The 17166-nt window shown below is 38.9% G+C and overlaps 1 pseudogene; it reads left to right on the top strand.

The window, feature by feature from the left end:
* Positions 1-14941: 14941 nt before the first annotated feature.
* On the top strand, positions 14942-15493 carry LOC114086137 (ferritin heavy chain pseudogene; annotated as a pseudogene).
* Positions 15494-17166: the final 1673 nt, after the last annotated feature.

Here is a 17166-nt window from a genome sequence, read left to right as displayed (position 1 = left end):
TCTCTGTACTTATAACAGATTCATTTTTCAGAATTGCTTGGTTTTAAATAACTACACAGACTTCATTTTAGCACCTATGTCATCTACCTTTTTAAGATGTATTCCATTCATAGTTATAAATATGTAAAAATGTAAATGCTTAACATGATATAAATGGATAACATATTATAACAGTGGTTGTTCATTTTCAAAAAATTAGAAAGCGTGAGGGACCAAAAAAGAAAAAGAGATAGACATAATCCTTAACGGCATTCCAAGACAGGATATGAGACAATGGTGAAATTTTAGCTTCTTTGTCATGCACATTTCACATTCCGGTAAGTGCCAAGTAGAAGCCAACTCAGTGCCATTTCAAGCTTGTAATGAGATCCTTTGCAGCATAAAAGAGAAGCATGTATACTTATTGGTCACCCTTCTTTTTTCCCTCTGTCTCTTTCTGTACATCCTCCAGAGCCTTGCTCATATCTGATGCAGCTCCTTTCACCTGTCAGAACCCTGCTAACACACTGAAGATGAAAGGCATTCTGTTTGCAGCACCTGCATGACCAAGAGTTGGCTTGAATCTATCAGGGGATCATGTATTTCTATTGATTTTAAGTTGACAAAGATGGAACTTTTGTGTATTTGTTCTCTGCCACTATTGTAACCATGAACTGTTAGCAGGAGATAAGCTGAGGAAAGCTTGGCCAACCCCATGTGGAGGGAGATACAGACACCCCTCCCCCACCCCCGTAGCTCTTATGATCTCCCTTGAAGAAACTGAAGTTAGGACAGTTAAGATTGATTTCCTCTAAATCAACTGACCAAGGAAAAGGACATAGTCTGTTCCTATTCCCTGAGGAAAATAAGTAAGAACACTTGGGGAAAATATGAATGAGATTAGGATCCTGTAATTCTCATACATTGCATTTTTTTTGTACATTTAAAAATTACAATACACCTGGGCATGGTGGCACACACCTGTAATCCCAGTGGCTCTGAAGGCTGAGGCAGGAGAATCGTGAGTTCAATGCCAGCCTCAGCAAAAGCAAAGTGCTAAGCAACTCAGTAAGACCCTGTCTCTAACCAAAATACAAAATAGGACTGGGGATGTGGCTCAGTGGTTGAGTGCCCCTGAGTTCCATCCCCAGCACCAAAAAAGAAAGAAAGAAAGAAAAAGAAATAAAAATTAAAGTATAATTTACATACCATAAAAGCACAGATTTAAATTTACAGCTTGCTGAATTTTAATATACATTCAACTGCCATCCTAGTCAGGTTACAAAATATCTTCATCACCCCAGAACATTCTCTTGTGTTCTTTCTAGTCAGTTCTGCTGCCAGAGATAACCACTTTCTGACTTTTTTTTGAACCAGGGATTGAACCCAGGGGCACTTGACTACTGAGCCACATCCCCAGCTCTATTTTGTATTTTATTTAGAGACAAGGTCTCGCTAAGTTTCTGAGGCTGGCTTTGAACTCACAATCATCCTGTCTCAGCCGCTGTGATTATAGGCATGCACCCACTACACCTAACCCACTTTCTGGCTTCTATTTCCATCATTTAGTTTGTCCAATTTTTTTTCTTTTTGGTATTGGGGATTGAACCCAGGGGTGCTTAACCAATGAGCCACATCCCCAGCCTTTTTTGAAAAATTTTATTTGGAGATAGGGTCTCACTAAGTTGCTTAGGACCTCTCTAAATTGCAGAGGCTGACTTTGAACTTGCAATCCTCCTGCCTCAGCCTACCAAGCTGCTGAGATTACAGATATGCATCACTGCACCTGGCTTGGCCAGTTCCAACTTCATATAAATAGAATTGTATAGTATTTTATGTGTGTGTGTCTTACTCTTCTTTCACTCAACACACTATTTTTAAGATTCATGCATGTTATTGAGTGTATCAGTGGCTTATTCCTTTTTTTTCCTGAGCAATATAACATTATCTAGATATCCATCTTAAGTCATGTTTTATTTTTTGCTTTTATTGGTATATTGGAGTTGTACATAATAGTTGGGTTCATTTTGAAATAATCATACATGCATGGAATTTAATTTACCCCATTTCAGTCCTCAGTTTTCCCCTTTTCCCTTCCCTCCTCCCTCCACCTATATTCTCCATCTACTCTACTGGTCTACCTTCCACTTATTCATATATTTTTGATTGGTACTTTATAGATATACACAAAGATGGAATTCACTATGGTATATTATACATGCACATAATGTAATTTTGTCCAATTCATTCTGCATTTCTTCTCGTTTTCTGTCCATTCTCCCTCCCCTTCAATCTCCTTCTTCTATTCCATTGATCTTCCCTGTCTTTTTGATATTTGACCTACCCTTTTGGCCCCCTTATTTTACTCCAGCTTCCACATATGAGAGAGAACATTTGACCCTTGATTTTCTGAGTCAGGCTTATTTCTCTTAGCATGATGTTCTCTAGTTCCATGCATTTACCAGAAAATGCCATAATTTCATTCATCTTTATGACTGACTCAAACTCCATTGTGTATATATACTACTACATTTTCTTAATCTATTCATCTATTGATAGATAGATGGGCTGGTTCCATATCTTGGCTACTGTGAGTTGAACTGATACAAATATTGATGTGGCTGTATCCCTATAGTATGCTGATTTTAGTTCTTTAGGATAAATACGAGGAGTGGGATAGATGGAGCATATGGTAATTCCATTGCTAGTTTTTAAAGGAATCTCCATACTGCTTTCCAGAGGGGTTGTACTAATTTGCAACCTCACCCACAATGTATGAGTGTACCTTTCCCCCGACATCCTAGCCAGAATTTATTATTGTTTGTATTCTTGATAATTGCCATTCTGACTGGACTAAGACAAAGTATTAGTATAGTTTTGATTTGTGTTTCCCTGATTGCTGGGGATGTTGAACATTTTTTCATGGATTTTGTTAGTCCTTTGAGTTTCTTATTTTGAGAAATGTATGTTTAGTTCTTTTGCCCATTTATTGATTAGGTTATTATTATTTTAATATGTTTTTTTTAGTTGTAGGTGGACACAATAACCTTTTTTTTAATGTGGTGCTGTGAATCGAACCCAGTGCCTCACACATGCTAGGTGAATGGTCTACTGCTGAGCCACAACCCCAGCCCCTAGGTTATTAGTTTTATTTTTTGATTTTAAGCTTTTGATTTCTTCATATATTCTAGATATTAATACCTTGTCAAAGGAGTAGCTGACAAACATTTTCTCCTATTCTGTAGGGTCTCTCTTCTTGTTCTCTGGTATTTCCTTTGCTGTGTAGAAGTATTTTAATTTGATGCTGTCCCACTTATTGATTCTTGGTTTTATTTATTGTGCTTTCCAGCTCTTGTTTAGGAAGCTGGTGCCTATACCAAAATGTTGGAATGTCAACCCCAATATGTTTTATTCTAGCATTTGCATAGTTTCTGGCCTAATTCCTAGGCCTTAAATCCACTTTGATTTGACTTTTGTGCAGGGTGAGGGATAGGGGCCTAGTTTTGTTTTTCTACATATGGCTATCCAGTTTTCCCAGCAACATTTGTTTTAAAAAGGATATCTTTCTTCAATATATGTTTTTGGCACCTTTGTCAAGTATCAGATGACTATAACTATGTGGATTTGTCTCTGTGTCTTCTATTTTATTTATTTTTGTTTTATTTTATTATTATTATTGTTATTTTTGGTACTTGAGATCAAACCCAGGGGCACTTTACCACTGAGCTGTATTCTAGCCTTTTTTATTATTTGAGATAGGATCTCACTAAGTTGCTTAGGGCCTTTTAAGTGTCCAAGGCCGGCCTCAAGCTTGATCCTCCTTCTGCAGCCTTCCAAGTCTCTGGGATTAAAGGCATGTGCCACTGCACCCAGTTTGTTTTATTTTTAATTTATAGTAATTGTTTATATTGCTGGGTGCGATGGCACATTCCTATAATCCCAGGGGCTTGGGAGGCTAAAGCAGGAGGACTGCAAGTCCGAGGCCAGCCTAAGCAGTTTATAGAGGCCCTAAGCAATGTAGTGAGACTCTATCTCAAAATAAAAAATTACAAATGTGCTAGGGATGTGGCTTAGTAGTAAAGGACCCCTGAGTTCAATCCCTGGTACCAAAATAAATAAGTAAAATAATTGTTTATATTTATGGGATACAACGTGATTTTTTTGATACATGTATATGTTATAGAATGATCAAAACAGGTTAACTAGTATATATGTAACTTCAAATATTTCTCATTTCCTTGAGCACACTTAAATCCTCTTTTAGATATTTTTAAATATGCAACACATTAGTATTAACTGTAGTCATCGTGTTGTGCAATAGCCCATTTTGGTACTGGAGATTGAACTTATTTCTCCTATGTAACTGAAACTCTGTACCCATTGACCAATTTTTTTTTTCCCTTTCCCTGTCAACCCTTCCACCCTGGCCTATGGTAAACATTGTTCCATTCTCTACTTTTATGAGTTCAACCTTTTAAAATTCCTTATATAAGTGAGATGATAGATTATTTGTCTGCTTAGCTTCATTCTTCTTCTTCTTCTTCTTCTTCTTCTTCTTTTTTGGTACTGGGGATTGAACTCAAGGGCACTTAACCACTGACCACATCTCTGGCCCTTTTTTATTTTTATTTTATTTATTCTAATTTGTTAAATATGGTAACAGAATGCAATTCATATTACATAAATAGAGCACATTTTTTCACGTCTCTGGTTGTACACAAAGTAGAGTTACACCATTTGTGTTTTCATACATGTACTTAGGGTAATGATGTCTATCTCATTCCACCATCTTTCCTACCCCCATGCCGCCTCCCTTCCTCTCTCTCCCCTTTGCCCTATCTAAAGTTGTCTATTCTTCCCATGCTCCCCCACCCCCATTCCCATTACGAATCAGCATCCTTATATTAGAGAAGACATTCGGCATTTAGTTTTTTGAGATTGGCTTACTTCACTTAGCATTATATTCTCCAACTCCATCCATTTACCTGAAAATGCCTCCAGCCCTTTTTATTTTTTATTTTGAGACAAGGTCTTGCTAAGTTGTTTAGGGCCTCTCTAAATTGCTGAGGCTAGCTTTGAACTCACGATTCTCCTGCTTCTGTCTCCAAAGCTTCTGTGATTACAGGTGTGCACTACTGCGCCCAGCTTGCCTAGCTTATTTCATTTAGCACAATTTCCTCTAGGTTCACCCATGTTGTCACAAATGATAAAGTTTCTTGTTGCTTTAATGGCTGAACATCATTCCATTGTGTATATGTACCATATTATTTAATCCATTCATCAGGTGATGGACCCTTAGGTTGTTTCTATATCTTGGCTATTGTGAATAGTGCTGCAAGAACATGGAAGTGATGTTATGTTTTTGGCATACTGTACTCTTTTTTTATTGTTGATCAGTGTTTAATTTATGAATATACCATAATGTGTTTATCCATTCACCTCTTGATGGATATTTGGGTTATTTCCAGTTTGGGATTTTATGAATGAAGTTCTCATGAACTTTCTTGTACAATTCTTTTTGTGTATACAATTCTATTTCACATTTCACATACATAGGATTAGAATTTTGAGATCATAGCATAGGCTCATGTTTAACCTCTCCATAACTTTTCCAAAGATGTATACTATTTTATTTTATTTTATTTTTATTATTGGTACAGGGAATTGAACCCAGGAGTGCTTTACCACTGAACTACATCCTCAGCCCTTTTTATTTTGAGACAGAGTCTCACTAAGTTGCTTAGGGTCTGGTTAATTGATTATGATCCTTCTGCCTCAGCCTCCTGAATTACTGGGATTATAGGTGTGCACCACTGTGCATGGCTATACTATATTATATCTTCATTATATCCTCACCAATACTTGGCTTTGTGTTTTAGTCATTACAATGCTAAAATGGTATCTCATTGACAATACATCAAATATTTACCTGCACAATCCATGGAGCCAGGAAGTTGAAAATAAAATGTTGGTCCAGACTCCTTCCATTTAACCTGGACATGGGTCCAGATACCCAGTCACCCTCAACTACTTCTCAGTTGATATCATATCATATTCAGTACAACTGAGATACTGTCCATCTTAAATTCTCTCTTCTCCCCTAAATGTTGATGCAAATGTTCACTCAAATACATGATATATAACTAATAAATAATCGGAACCTGACTGAAGTCTCCATTTCAATATATTTCTATAATATCAAAAAACCAGTTCATAGGCACTGCTGAAATGAAATCCATGGGTTTATCACCACAAGAAAGCTCAAGACTTGGGTAGAAAGTTCAAAATACTGTGGTGTTACTTGATCTTTAATGTACTAGTCACTTTCCTCATGACAGTAATCATTTCTTAATCAGCCACTCTTCTTAGTCCTCATCTGTAAAATGGGCATGCCAAATCTTACTGGTGTTTTTTCTGCAGCTGAGATTTAACCATCCTTGGTAACTAGAGCTGCTGCATTCAGTGAAACTTTCAGGATGAAGGGGGGAGGAAAGCTTCACTTTAGAGATGTTGGTGTCTTAGAACATGGTGAAAGCTCTTTCTCAGCTGAGCAGATGATATTCAGGAGCACAGCCCATTCACCTAATAAGTCTCTCTGTATACCCCACCAGCTACCTAGTGATAGAATTCATTGTAATTCCAGGTTGCAAGCTGTGAGAGCTATGGGCACAGTAACTATGTGCTAAAGAACTTACAAAACAGTGATGCAAATCATTTGAGGTCTTCACCAAAACCTTTCAGCCGTGCACTTTTATGTACATGATGAGTCTGCAATTCTCTATCCCCTTTGAAATCAGACATGTGACATATCTTTAGCCAATGAATGTGAGCAGAAGTGATATGTGTCACTTCCCAATAGAAAAGGCAGCATGCAATTTGCTATGTTAAGTCCTACTGTTTCAATGAACATGAAGAATGTGTGGAGATGAGGCCTCATCAGTTTTGATCCCTATGTGGTAATAATGAACAGAGCCTCATATTGATGCACAGTGGACATCTTGTATAAGTAAGACCCTGAGATTGGGTGCCTACTTACATTTTGTGCTTTAGGTCCTGGACCTGAACAAGAATTAAACTCTCATATTATGACATGAGATTCTGGAAAGGTTGTCACTACAGCCCATCGTAGCCCATTTTAATGAATAAAACACCTCTCTACTGGACTGTAATGAGAGTAGGCAGACTCTAGCACTGGTGGTTCTGAAATGGGCCTGAGCTTTCCTTGACCTGGAGGCTAGTTCTGAAACTACTTCTGGTTTTATTTGTGAGTAAGACATAACATTTAGGAAAAAACAGAATCCAATTAAGTAATCAAATTAAGTAAACTTGCAAATATTCCTATATGTGATAGGCATGGCCGGAACATTAAAAAAATGAGCAAGTTAATGACATAATTGGTTTTTTTCCCGGAGTGGAGTGATTATACATAGAAAGCAAGAGGGTAAACAGGCTGGTCAAGATTAAAATCAAATACCTACTTTGCTTTTCTCATGGACCATTAAAAGTAGTGAAATTCCATTTATAGATACACACAGATCCCCCACAAATTACCTACTGGGGTCAAATCAAGCTCTCCATGTACACAGTGATGAGTATAAGCAACTCTGTCAACATAACACAGAAAGCTTGTAATACTCTTTATTACACTGCTTCAGATGCCTGTCTAAAGTATTTCATTTGTCTTCAAAATAATCACTTAGTTTAGTAGCATGTGGTAAAAAGTTGGATTCTTTGGAATCCCATCATCATGATGAGCTTTCAGACCTCTTCTCGAAAATCAAAGTAATTTCCCATTGCTACAAACCTTTAGATACTTCACATCATTAGGATGACTGGCAGATCATGTAGCCTTATGCTGGGAGATTGCTCAGGTATTTGGAGAGGATGCCTAATAAAGCTAAGACAGAGCTTAAGCTCAGGTGAGCCAGTTAGCTTCATGCAGAGAAAATCTCTCATAGCCATGAACTATACCCACAATTTTGGTCTCAAAGACAAATTCTGTTAAATTAGCCACAAAGAAGCCTGGATAAGTATGTCTGTAGCCCCCTACAACCCATTACTGATAATGGAAAAATAAGTCCTAACACCACCTCTTACTGGTTACATCATCTCTCCAGGGTCTTGACTACTCACATTGTTATCTTTCAGACATGCTCTTCCTTAAAATATTATTTGAAAACAGAATAAATACCCACAAAGAGGCTTCATGCTTCCATAGGCCCTGGATACCTTTCTTTAAATTATGCTAATTGAGCTCTATCTCCTGAACTCTGAACCCTGAAACCCACAATCACTTTCTTTAAGAGCATCTTCTCTTGAATGACCCAGGACCCAATGGAATCCCAAGTCATATTCTCCAAATCTGCTTGGCCTCCTACATTGCAAGTCTCACAGAATGGAGACTAAAACCTGGGGATCTTGGATTCCTTTTTCCTTCATTACCCACACCTATCTTCAAATTCTGTGAATTTTCCACCTAAATGATAACTGCACCCCATGCTTGCTCTGCATGGTCCTTGCCACTGCCTATTCTATATGCACCATCTTCTCACCCTGGATCATTACAAAGGTCTCCTGCCTGTCCTTTTTCTGTGAAGATTCATGCCCCTCCAGTCTATCTCTCATTCATGCTGAAGTAATTTGTCTAAGACAAAAATCTTATTTTAACAATCCTCTGTTTTAAAAAGTCCCAAGTGTAAAGAATGTTTTGGATAAAGAATAAACCCAGGACTGGGGTCCTGGATTTTCAGATTTTCCTAAGATACCTATAGCTCCCCTTTTAACTACATGTCTTCCATCTTGGACTGCTTATAGTTCTGTGTACATGCTTTATACTTTTATATCTCCATGCTTTTTCTCATGTGGGATCACTAACTGGAAAGTTCTTCCCTCTAAGATCTGCCTGGGAAGTTTCTGCACATCAGCTTAAATGTCACCTTTTTGAGTACATTCCTGAGCTCTTCATCCCTTTCCTTCCTTTGTGGGCACACTGTACTGGTAAAACTTTCTGGCCTTGTGTTTCAGTCCTCTTTTCCTCCTCCTCACCTGAAACATAGTGGTTTAAAACAAAAACATTTTATTATTGATCATAATTCTGTGCATAAATTAGCTTGAGTTCAGTGGTTATTGTTCTCTTTGTGATGTCAGTTGGGGCTGCAGTCTGAAATATCCAAAATGGCTCATTCACATGGCTGGTAATTGCTGTTGACTGTTGTCTCAAAATTCAGGACCGGGCTGGGGATGCGTGCGGCCTGGGTTCGATCCTCAGCACCACATACAAACAAAGATGTCGTGTCCGCCAAAAACTAAAAATAAATAAATATTAAAAAATTCTCTCTCTCTCTCTCTCTCTTAAAAAAAATTCAGAACCATTTTTCCTCATTCATGTGGTTTAAGCTTCTTGCAGTATGGAGATAGATTCAAAGGAGGCATGTCCCAAGAGGAAAACTTCTAGGTAGAAGGAAGAAAAGGCTACCTATCTTCTTGGAAGTCCCACAAGGCCACTTCCACCACAATCTATTGGCAAGGCAGTCACTGGTAGGCAAAATAAAGCACCACATTTTAAATGAGGACTGGCATGCTCAAACATGAAGGGGAGGAATTGTTTGGGTCATCTTTGTAGTCTACCTACTACATTCGCTTGTTTGATATTCAGTCCACCTCTAAAATTCTGAAGGAGTTTGGAGGATAGGCCCTATGTTCGAATCAACTATTTACCCATAGTTCTTAGCACAGGTCCTAGAATATGGTACTTAAATGCTTACTACAAGTTTGATGACTATAAAACCAATTAAATCAGAACAAATCAACCCATATATTTGAGCACTTATTCTGTGCTTCTCCATTTGGTTGGGTGTTATGGAGTTGAAGAAAGGGAGTTTATACTCCAGGAGCTTATGAGTCAGGGACAATATTGCACTAAAAGGACAAACTAGATGAGGAGATGATTAATAAACAGTTTAGGGCAATTACAGACAAGATGGACAGACTATGATTGACTGTCATGCTAATTATGTGGCACTAACACTATATATTTTCAGAGGAGGCTGTTTTCACAGAAAGCGGTTTTAGATAGAAGATGAAGTTGGATCTGAGTCACAATGGCAAGCTTTAATCTGGGATGGGATTAAAATATGAACACAGTGGAATTCCAGAAGGAATTATGTGGAGATGAGACCACACAAGTTGTATTACTTTGTATGCTTACACACACACACACACACACACACACACACACACAATTACGACTTTTTCCCAAAGAAGCCTTACTATATGTATGCTATGGTAAATAAAAAAATGACAGTGGTAAAAAATGTGAGTTCTCGATAAAATAATGTTCTCTTTAAAATAATGACTAGCTGGGCATGGTGGCACATACCTGTAATCCCAGCTACTCTGGAGGCAGAGGCAGGATGATAACAAGTTCAAGTCAGCCTGGGAAACTTAGCAAGACCTTAAATAAAAAATAAAATAAAAATGGCTGGGGATGTTGTTCAATGGTAAACCAGCCCTGGATTCAATCCCCAGCACCAAAATAAACAAACAAACAAACTAATTAATTAAAATGACTAGGAGAAATGGATAAAACATGCATGGTAGAAACTATAATATCATGTTTTCCCCTACATTTACCAGCCTCTCTTAAAGTTGGCTTGGGCTGAAATGCATAAGACTTCTGGTCCAAGGCAGTGAAGAGCAAGTGAAGAAGACTTCTGTCTTCATGCTTCCTCTTTCCTTTCTGTGTAGTTGGAAGTGACAAATTCTGAATTGGTAGAACTGAAGAATGGAATTTAGCCTGGATCTGTAAGTTAACCATTGGTAGAGATCCATGAAAGAGATTTACTTTAGTTGCTTCAGACTGTTGTGAGGAAGAAATAAATATTTTCCTCAACTATTCGGGTTTTAGGATTTGTTAGTGCAGCATCACTTATGCTAGCCTGACTATTATGCCTAGTGTTCTATAAAGGAATTGAATATCAGGTAACACAAATGACTCATTCTCTGTTTAGAAAAGATAATAACTAAAGAAAACTCTACAATATACTTTTCACTATCTGCAGTTGAGAGTTATACCTTCCTTCCTAGAAGCAAATGATTAAGAGATGTCTAATTAAGTAACATCTATATCCCCTTTGTGTATTGGTTGGGCTTACATATTGCTGTGTAAAACACTGTAATAGCTGCAATCCTGAGCAATAGAAGGTGTACAAAGAAGCACAAATGTTGACTTGAAATAAACAGATATTCCTCAAACTTTATTAAGTCAACATCTTCCCCAACCAGACTTTATAACATGGTTGCTAACAAGTAGAAAATAACTCTCCCTACTTCCTCTTCCCTGACCCTCATTCTAATAGGTCCACTAATTAAATGAAAGGTAATCAAAGGGCTAGTCACCCAAGGAAAAAAAAGGGAGCCAGAGGCCAGAGAAAGACATGAACTAGAAAACAAGATCTTGGGTGTCATTATTTTGTTGCCAGAGACTACCTTAAATCAGGTAGTTTATTTCCTCTATCAGTTCCATTTATTCTCTGCCCCGAAGGAATGTACAGCTGCATGCTGGTCTCCATGAATTTCTCAAGGCCATATATTAAACATGAGCCAATGAACATCATTTCTTTGATGTAAATTCCCTTGAAGTGAGCAGTGTTTGTAAATGGCCTGTCCTAATAATGGTCCTACTTCATCCAAAGACCAAAGTCTTATGAAAGGGAAATAGAGGTGCCTCTTAGTTATCTGCCCTGAAGAGAGGGAGCCAAGAAAATAAATACCCCAATTTCATTGTACTCCTACCCTCTCATCTCCTGCCAGTGCCTCCCATTAACTGGCCCCAATCAGAAACTAGAGTATACAGGGCACATGGATTGAAGGCCATACAGGTTGGCCTTCCCCTCTCAAACCTCTGAGTAACTTGGAAGACAGAGAGTAGTCCTAGAAAATCAAATGGAGCATATCTAGCACATTGAATGAATATGAAAGGTTGTAACCCCTGAGATACTATATATTCAAGTGAACTAGTATCAACCATCATAAATCGATGACATATCATGGTCATATTTAAGTTCAAAGACCTTTCCTTTGTTCTTTAAAATAATGATTCCCCTTTTCTCCCCAGAACAGAACAGTGAGGAATTGGAGACTGGAAGAAAATTTTTCTTCTTCAGAATATAATGGGTGTGGGTGTTGGATGTATCTTATTAATGTCCAACCAAATAGGAACTGCCAAATAACTTTCCTATGACGTTTGTACTAAAAAGCTGACTTATAGTGGAGCCAACCAGGATGTATTAAGCTTCCCTACATCTGATCAGCAGCTAGAAGCAATGTTTTCTGGAAGATAGAACCCATGGCACAGACCTGGATACTCTACACCCTCAGTATGGATGGATACCCCTTTAAGGGGTATCATTTAGGATGCATAAAAGTGCTGATGGCTCTGAAAGCTGGCTCTGAAAGCTCAGGTTTCTACCTCCTTCCTAGATCATGCATCGCAGCCTGTCAAATTCCTATGTGAGTCTGTCAACCCTTTACTCTTCTAAACTCTGCTAACTACTTTCTCTGTCTGGAAGCTCTCATCACTCTGCTGGTTGTCAGTGGATTCCAGTTATCTGAAGGTCTTTACTTGTTACCCCTACTTCTCTGCCCTCTCCAATGTGTACCAGACCAGCCTCTACCCAACACTGACTATGTATCTATTTGTTATGATTACTTAATTTAATCCTATGGCCTGCTCTCTAAATATCTCTGTCCTCTGCTGGTTCTCACTAATTCCCTGCATCCCCAAAGTACCCCTACCTTCTCCTCCCAAGAAATGCCATGATTTCACAGCCTATATTGCAGTCAAGAATTCTTTGCCTTTACTTCCCAAATGGTAATATGGAATCATACCTCTAACGAGCAAATCATAAAAGTACTTTATTCGCTAACCACCTCCCATGAGCTCTGTATTCCTGGTGGAGTAGGTATGGGAATGAGGAGTGTTAAAAGATAATTAAAAGCAGGGAGTAAAATGATGACTCTTATATAAATATAAAATATATACATGTGAAAAATGTATTAATGAAGAAACCAGTAAGATGTTACAAATGGTTTAAGAACTATGCATATATAGGCAAGAGAAATGCTGAAACAAGTATACAAATAGATGCAAAATGAGTCAAGAATTAATTACATGCCTGCGGACAAGATTGATTTGCATTATTATTAGTTTTCTATAATTTAGAGTTATAAAATAGCTCAGAGAGTGAGAAGCGGAGATAATCCAGAAGACTACTCTAAAAAGGACATGCAATAAACATTTTTTTTTAAATTTTGAAACCTTTCATCCACAGCTAGTGTAACTGACATAAGCACTCTTTTCAAGGTTAGGACAGGCATTTGTGTTTGTAGAGACCAAGGTATGTGTCTTCCTTATCTCTAAACCTTGATAAGGGATGGAGGCCTACTCCTCCCTTTTAGAGCATTGCTACTCAAGAGTGTGCATTGACATCACCTGCAATGTTTAGAAATTCAGAATTTTGACCCCAGTCTAAATAATCTACATTTAAAAAGATCCAGGACTTAAATAAATGGAAAGTTATCCCATGTTTATGCATTGAAAAAGTTAATAGTATTGAGATGTCAACAATCTCCCAAATTATCTACAGATCCAATGCAGTCCCTTTCAAAATTTCAGATAGAATATTCATACATTGCTAGTGGCCATGTAAAATGATGTAGCCACTTTGGAAAATACTACAGCAGTTCCACAAAATTGAAAATATGTTCATGTAAAAACTTGTACATAAATATTCATAGCAGCATTTGTCATAATAGCCAGAAAATGGAAATAAAACCAAATGTCTATCAACTGGTGAAAGGATAGATAAAATGTGATATATCCATACAATGGAATATTATTCACCAATAAAAGGAATGCAAAATAGCTGGTGCAGTGGCGCACACCTGTAATCCCAGCAGCTAAGGCAGTGGGATCATGAGTTCAAAGCCAGCCTTAGCAACTCAGTGAGGCTCTAAGCAATTCAGTGAGACCCTGTCTCTAAATAAAATACAAAATAGGGCTGGGGATGTGGCTCTGTGGTTGAATGCCCCTGAGTACAATCCCTGATACCAAAACAAACAAACAAAAAAAGGGGGGTGATGAAGAATAAAAATCATGCAAAGTCAAAGAAGTCATGCCCAAAAGGCCACATGTATTATGATTCCATTTATATGAAATGTCCATAATAAGGTTATCTATAGAAACAGAAATTACAGTAGTGGTTGCCAGAATTGCAGGAGAGGCAAGATGGAGAATGACTGCTAATGGATAGGGGATTTTATCTTAGAGTGATAAGAAAGTTCTGAAATGAGATTTTGGTGGTGGTGGAAAAGCACCAGGAATGTACTAAAAGTCATGGAAATGTTTACTTTCCAAGGGTGATTTTTCCAAGGGGTATAAATTATATCTCATTAGAGCTATTTTTCTTTTTAGATACTCTGGGAATGCTCAGAGCAGTGTTGCCTGGGTTGCTGATGGAACTCTGCACTAGCATTCTCTGCCCCCACCCTGTCCACCCTCTATCCCTGAATCTATTCAGGTGATTCACACAAAAACTTACCCTTGTATTCATAAATAACTTATAAAAATATTATATAGGTCATAGGGTCAGCACAGAGTTGCCCTAGTTGCTGATGGAACTCGACTTTACAGTGCCGCTCCTGACCACCTACCTTGCTTCAAGGTTTTCCATCCCATTGCCTCTATTGCTCACTTCCTGCCGCCATTACTGGCTTCCGGCCACCATTGTCCACCATTATCCGCTTAGATTCTGCCTGAGGTGGGTTTGACAAGGACCTTGACCAGCCTACCCTCCTCGGTTAACCCGCCCTCACCCACCCTGGGGGCCCCTAGCAGGCTCCACAGCCACCACTGATTTCTCCTTTTACCACCGTCTGTGTCTTTCAGCAGCCTTTGCCCTCCATGGCCCTCACAGAGCCATCGCAGGTGCGCCACAACTATCACCCGGAATGCGAGGCCGCCATCAACAGCCAGATCCAGTTGCAGCTGTATGCCTCCTACGTCTACCTGTCCATGGCCTTCTACTGTGACCGCCACGAAGTGGCCCTGGAGCACTTCTCCAGCTTCTTTCTGCATCGTTCGCATGAGTGGAGAGATCGTGCTGAGAAGTTGATGGCGCTGCAGAACCAGCGTGGAGGCCGTGTCCACCTCCATAACATCACCAAGCCTGATCGTGACGACTGGCAGAGCGGCCTCCAGGCCATGGAGTGTGCCCTGCACCTGGAGAAGAATATAAACCAGAGCCTCCTGGAGCTGCACCGCCTGGGCACTGAAAAGGGGGACCCCCACCTCTGTCACTTCCTGCAGCGCCACTTTCTGCATCAGCAGGTCTTGATCATCCGTGAGCTGGGCGACTACCTGACCAACCTGTGCAGGATGGAGGCCCGAGAAGACCACCTGGCTGAATTCTTCTTTGACTGGCTCACCCTGGGCCACAGCCACCACAACAACTGAACAGGACTGTACCCCAGCCCATGCCAGGGAGTCTTACCCGGTGGGTCACCAGGCCAGGCCTACATATTGCCTTTTCAGCAAGTTTCCTTTAGTTTGGGCCTTTCAGTTTGATTGTTAACTTCCAATAAAGTTATTTTTTAGTTCTTAAGGAAATGAAAGTGTCCAGTAGAGTTTGTGTGTGTGTATGTGTGTAACTCTCATTTTGAGAATGAGGGCAGATCCCCATGCATCCAGGATTCTGTCTATCCACCTATGTCCCATCCACAGGCTGCTCATATCTCCACAGGTGGAGAGAAAAGGTATTCCACGGGCCCCTGGAAAACACATTAATCTTCCTTTCTAAACAATGGGTGCAGGAGGATTAGGATGGTGTGGAAGGATTTCATGGGGTCTTTGTGACCATTCACTGGTCACAAAGTGCCTCTGAGGAAGTAAAAGGAATGGGATTGAGCATGTATTAAAACAAAGGGATCCTCAACTTTACCTGAAAACTTATAGTTTACCATAATACACAAATGTTTACTATTTCTTCATTCTGGGAAACAAGATGAGAGCCCTGGAAGATAGCATGGCAGAATACCTCTTTGACTAACTCACCTTGGACTACAATGATAATGGAAAACCAGCCTTATGGACTTCCCCATATCTGGTGACGTTGACAAACTAAAATAAAAGTGGCACTTTGAAACTCAAATTCTTTTATTTACATTATTGTGTTCTATTTTTATAAGAACCTCATGAAATAGGAAAGGCAGGTATTATGACCATGTCTTTCCCCCCAGGTTAAACATTTTATTACAAGTATTTATATTGGTTGGGGTTTTTTTGAAATACTTTTTATCAATTTTGTGATATTTGAAACTCAAAAGAAAAATGAATTTACATTGGAAATGCTGTCTATTTTGACATTACAAGTAAACAATACCTGGTATCAAGAGACCACACATTTCTATTGACAAATCTATGAGTCATCTGGTCTAGAATACCTTCCAAACTCTGAATCAAAATCTATTAGTGGAGTGATAAATTAATATAGTGGATCATTTCTGCTTCCTTATATCTTTTGGCAATTTTTCTACCAGATTATTTGCCCTTTTCTTATTGATTTGTGGGAATTGCTTAATTATGTATTTTAGTCCTTTAGAAATTTTTATGTTTTCTGAAGTTCCTCTTCTAGTTTGTAGTTTGAATTTTTACTTTTTGGACTCTTTATTATAATCATTAACACACATTAATTGTAGTTATTAATAGGTTTCACTACAACATTTGCATACATGCATTATATCATTCCTTGATATATCTACCTTCCCTTTTGCCCTATCTTCCCCCCACTCCCCTTCCCTGAAAGTATAACTGTGTCTTTGTCAGTGAGAAAAAGGGAGTCCACACAGGTGAGAAGTTATGGAATTGGGACAAGAACACAGATTTTCTGATGCATGTTTTACTTTCTTTCTGTTACCCTGCAGGTATATCAATGGGCTAAGGATAATTGTGTAAGTAGATTGGGAATCCAGCCAGGTAACCACACCGGAAGGGAGGGAAATCCCCCCACTCTCAAAGACAGCACTAATCACTGTAGTCTTTCCCCTAATTACAGGTGTGCCTTCCAGCCAAGGGTGGGGATGGCTTCTAAACATCAGCCAAAATCCTTCTCCTGTGAAAGAGGCCTTCAG

The sequence above is a fragment of the Marmota flaviventris genome, chromosome X (assembly GCF_047511675.1).
Source record: "Marmota flaviventris isolate mMarFla1 chromosome X, mMarFla1.hap1, whole genome shotgun sequence".
In the NCBI taxonomy this organism is placed as follows: Eukaryota; Metazoa; Chordata; class Mammalia; order Rodentia; family Sciuridae; genus Marmota; species Marmota flaviventris.
The sequence above is the reverse complement of the archived record's forward strand: the minus strand, read 5'-3'. Positions and strand labels throughout refer to the sequence as shown.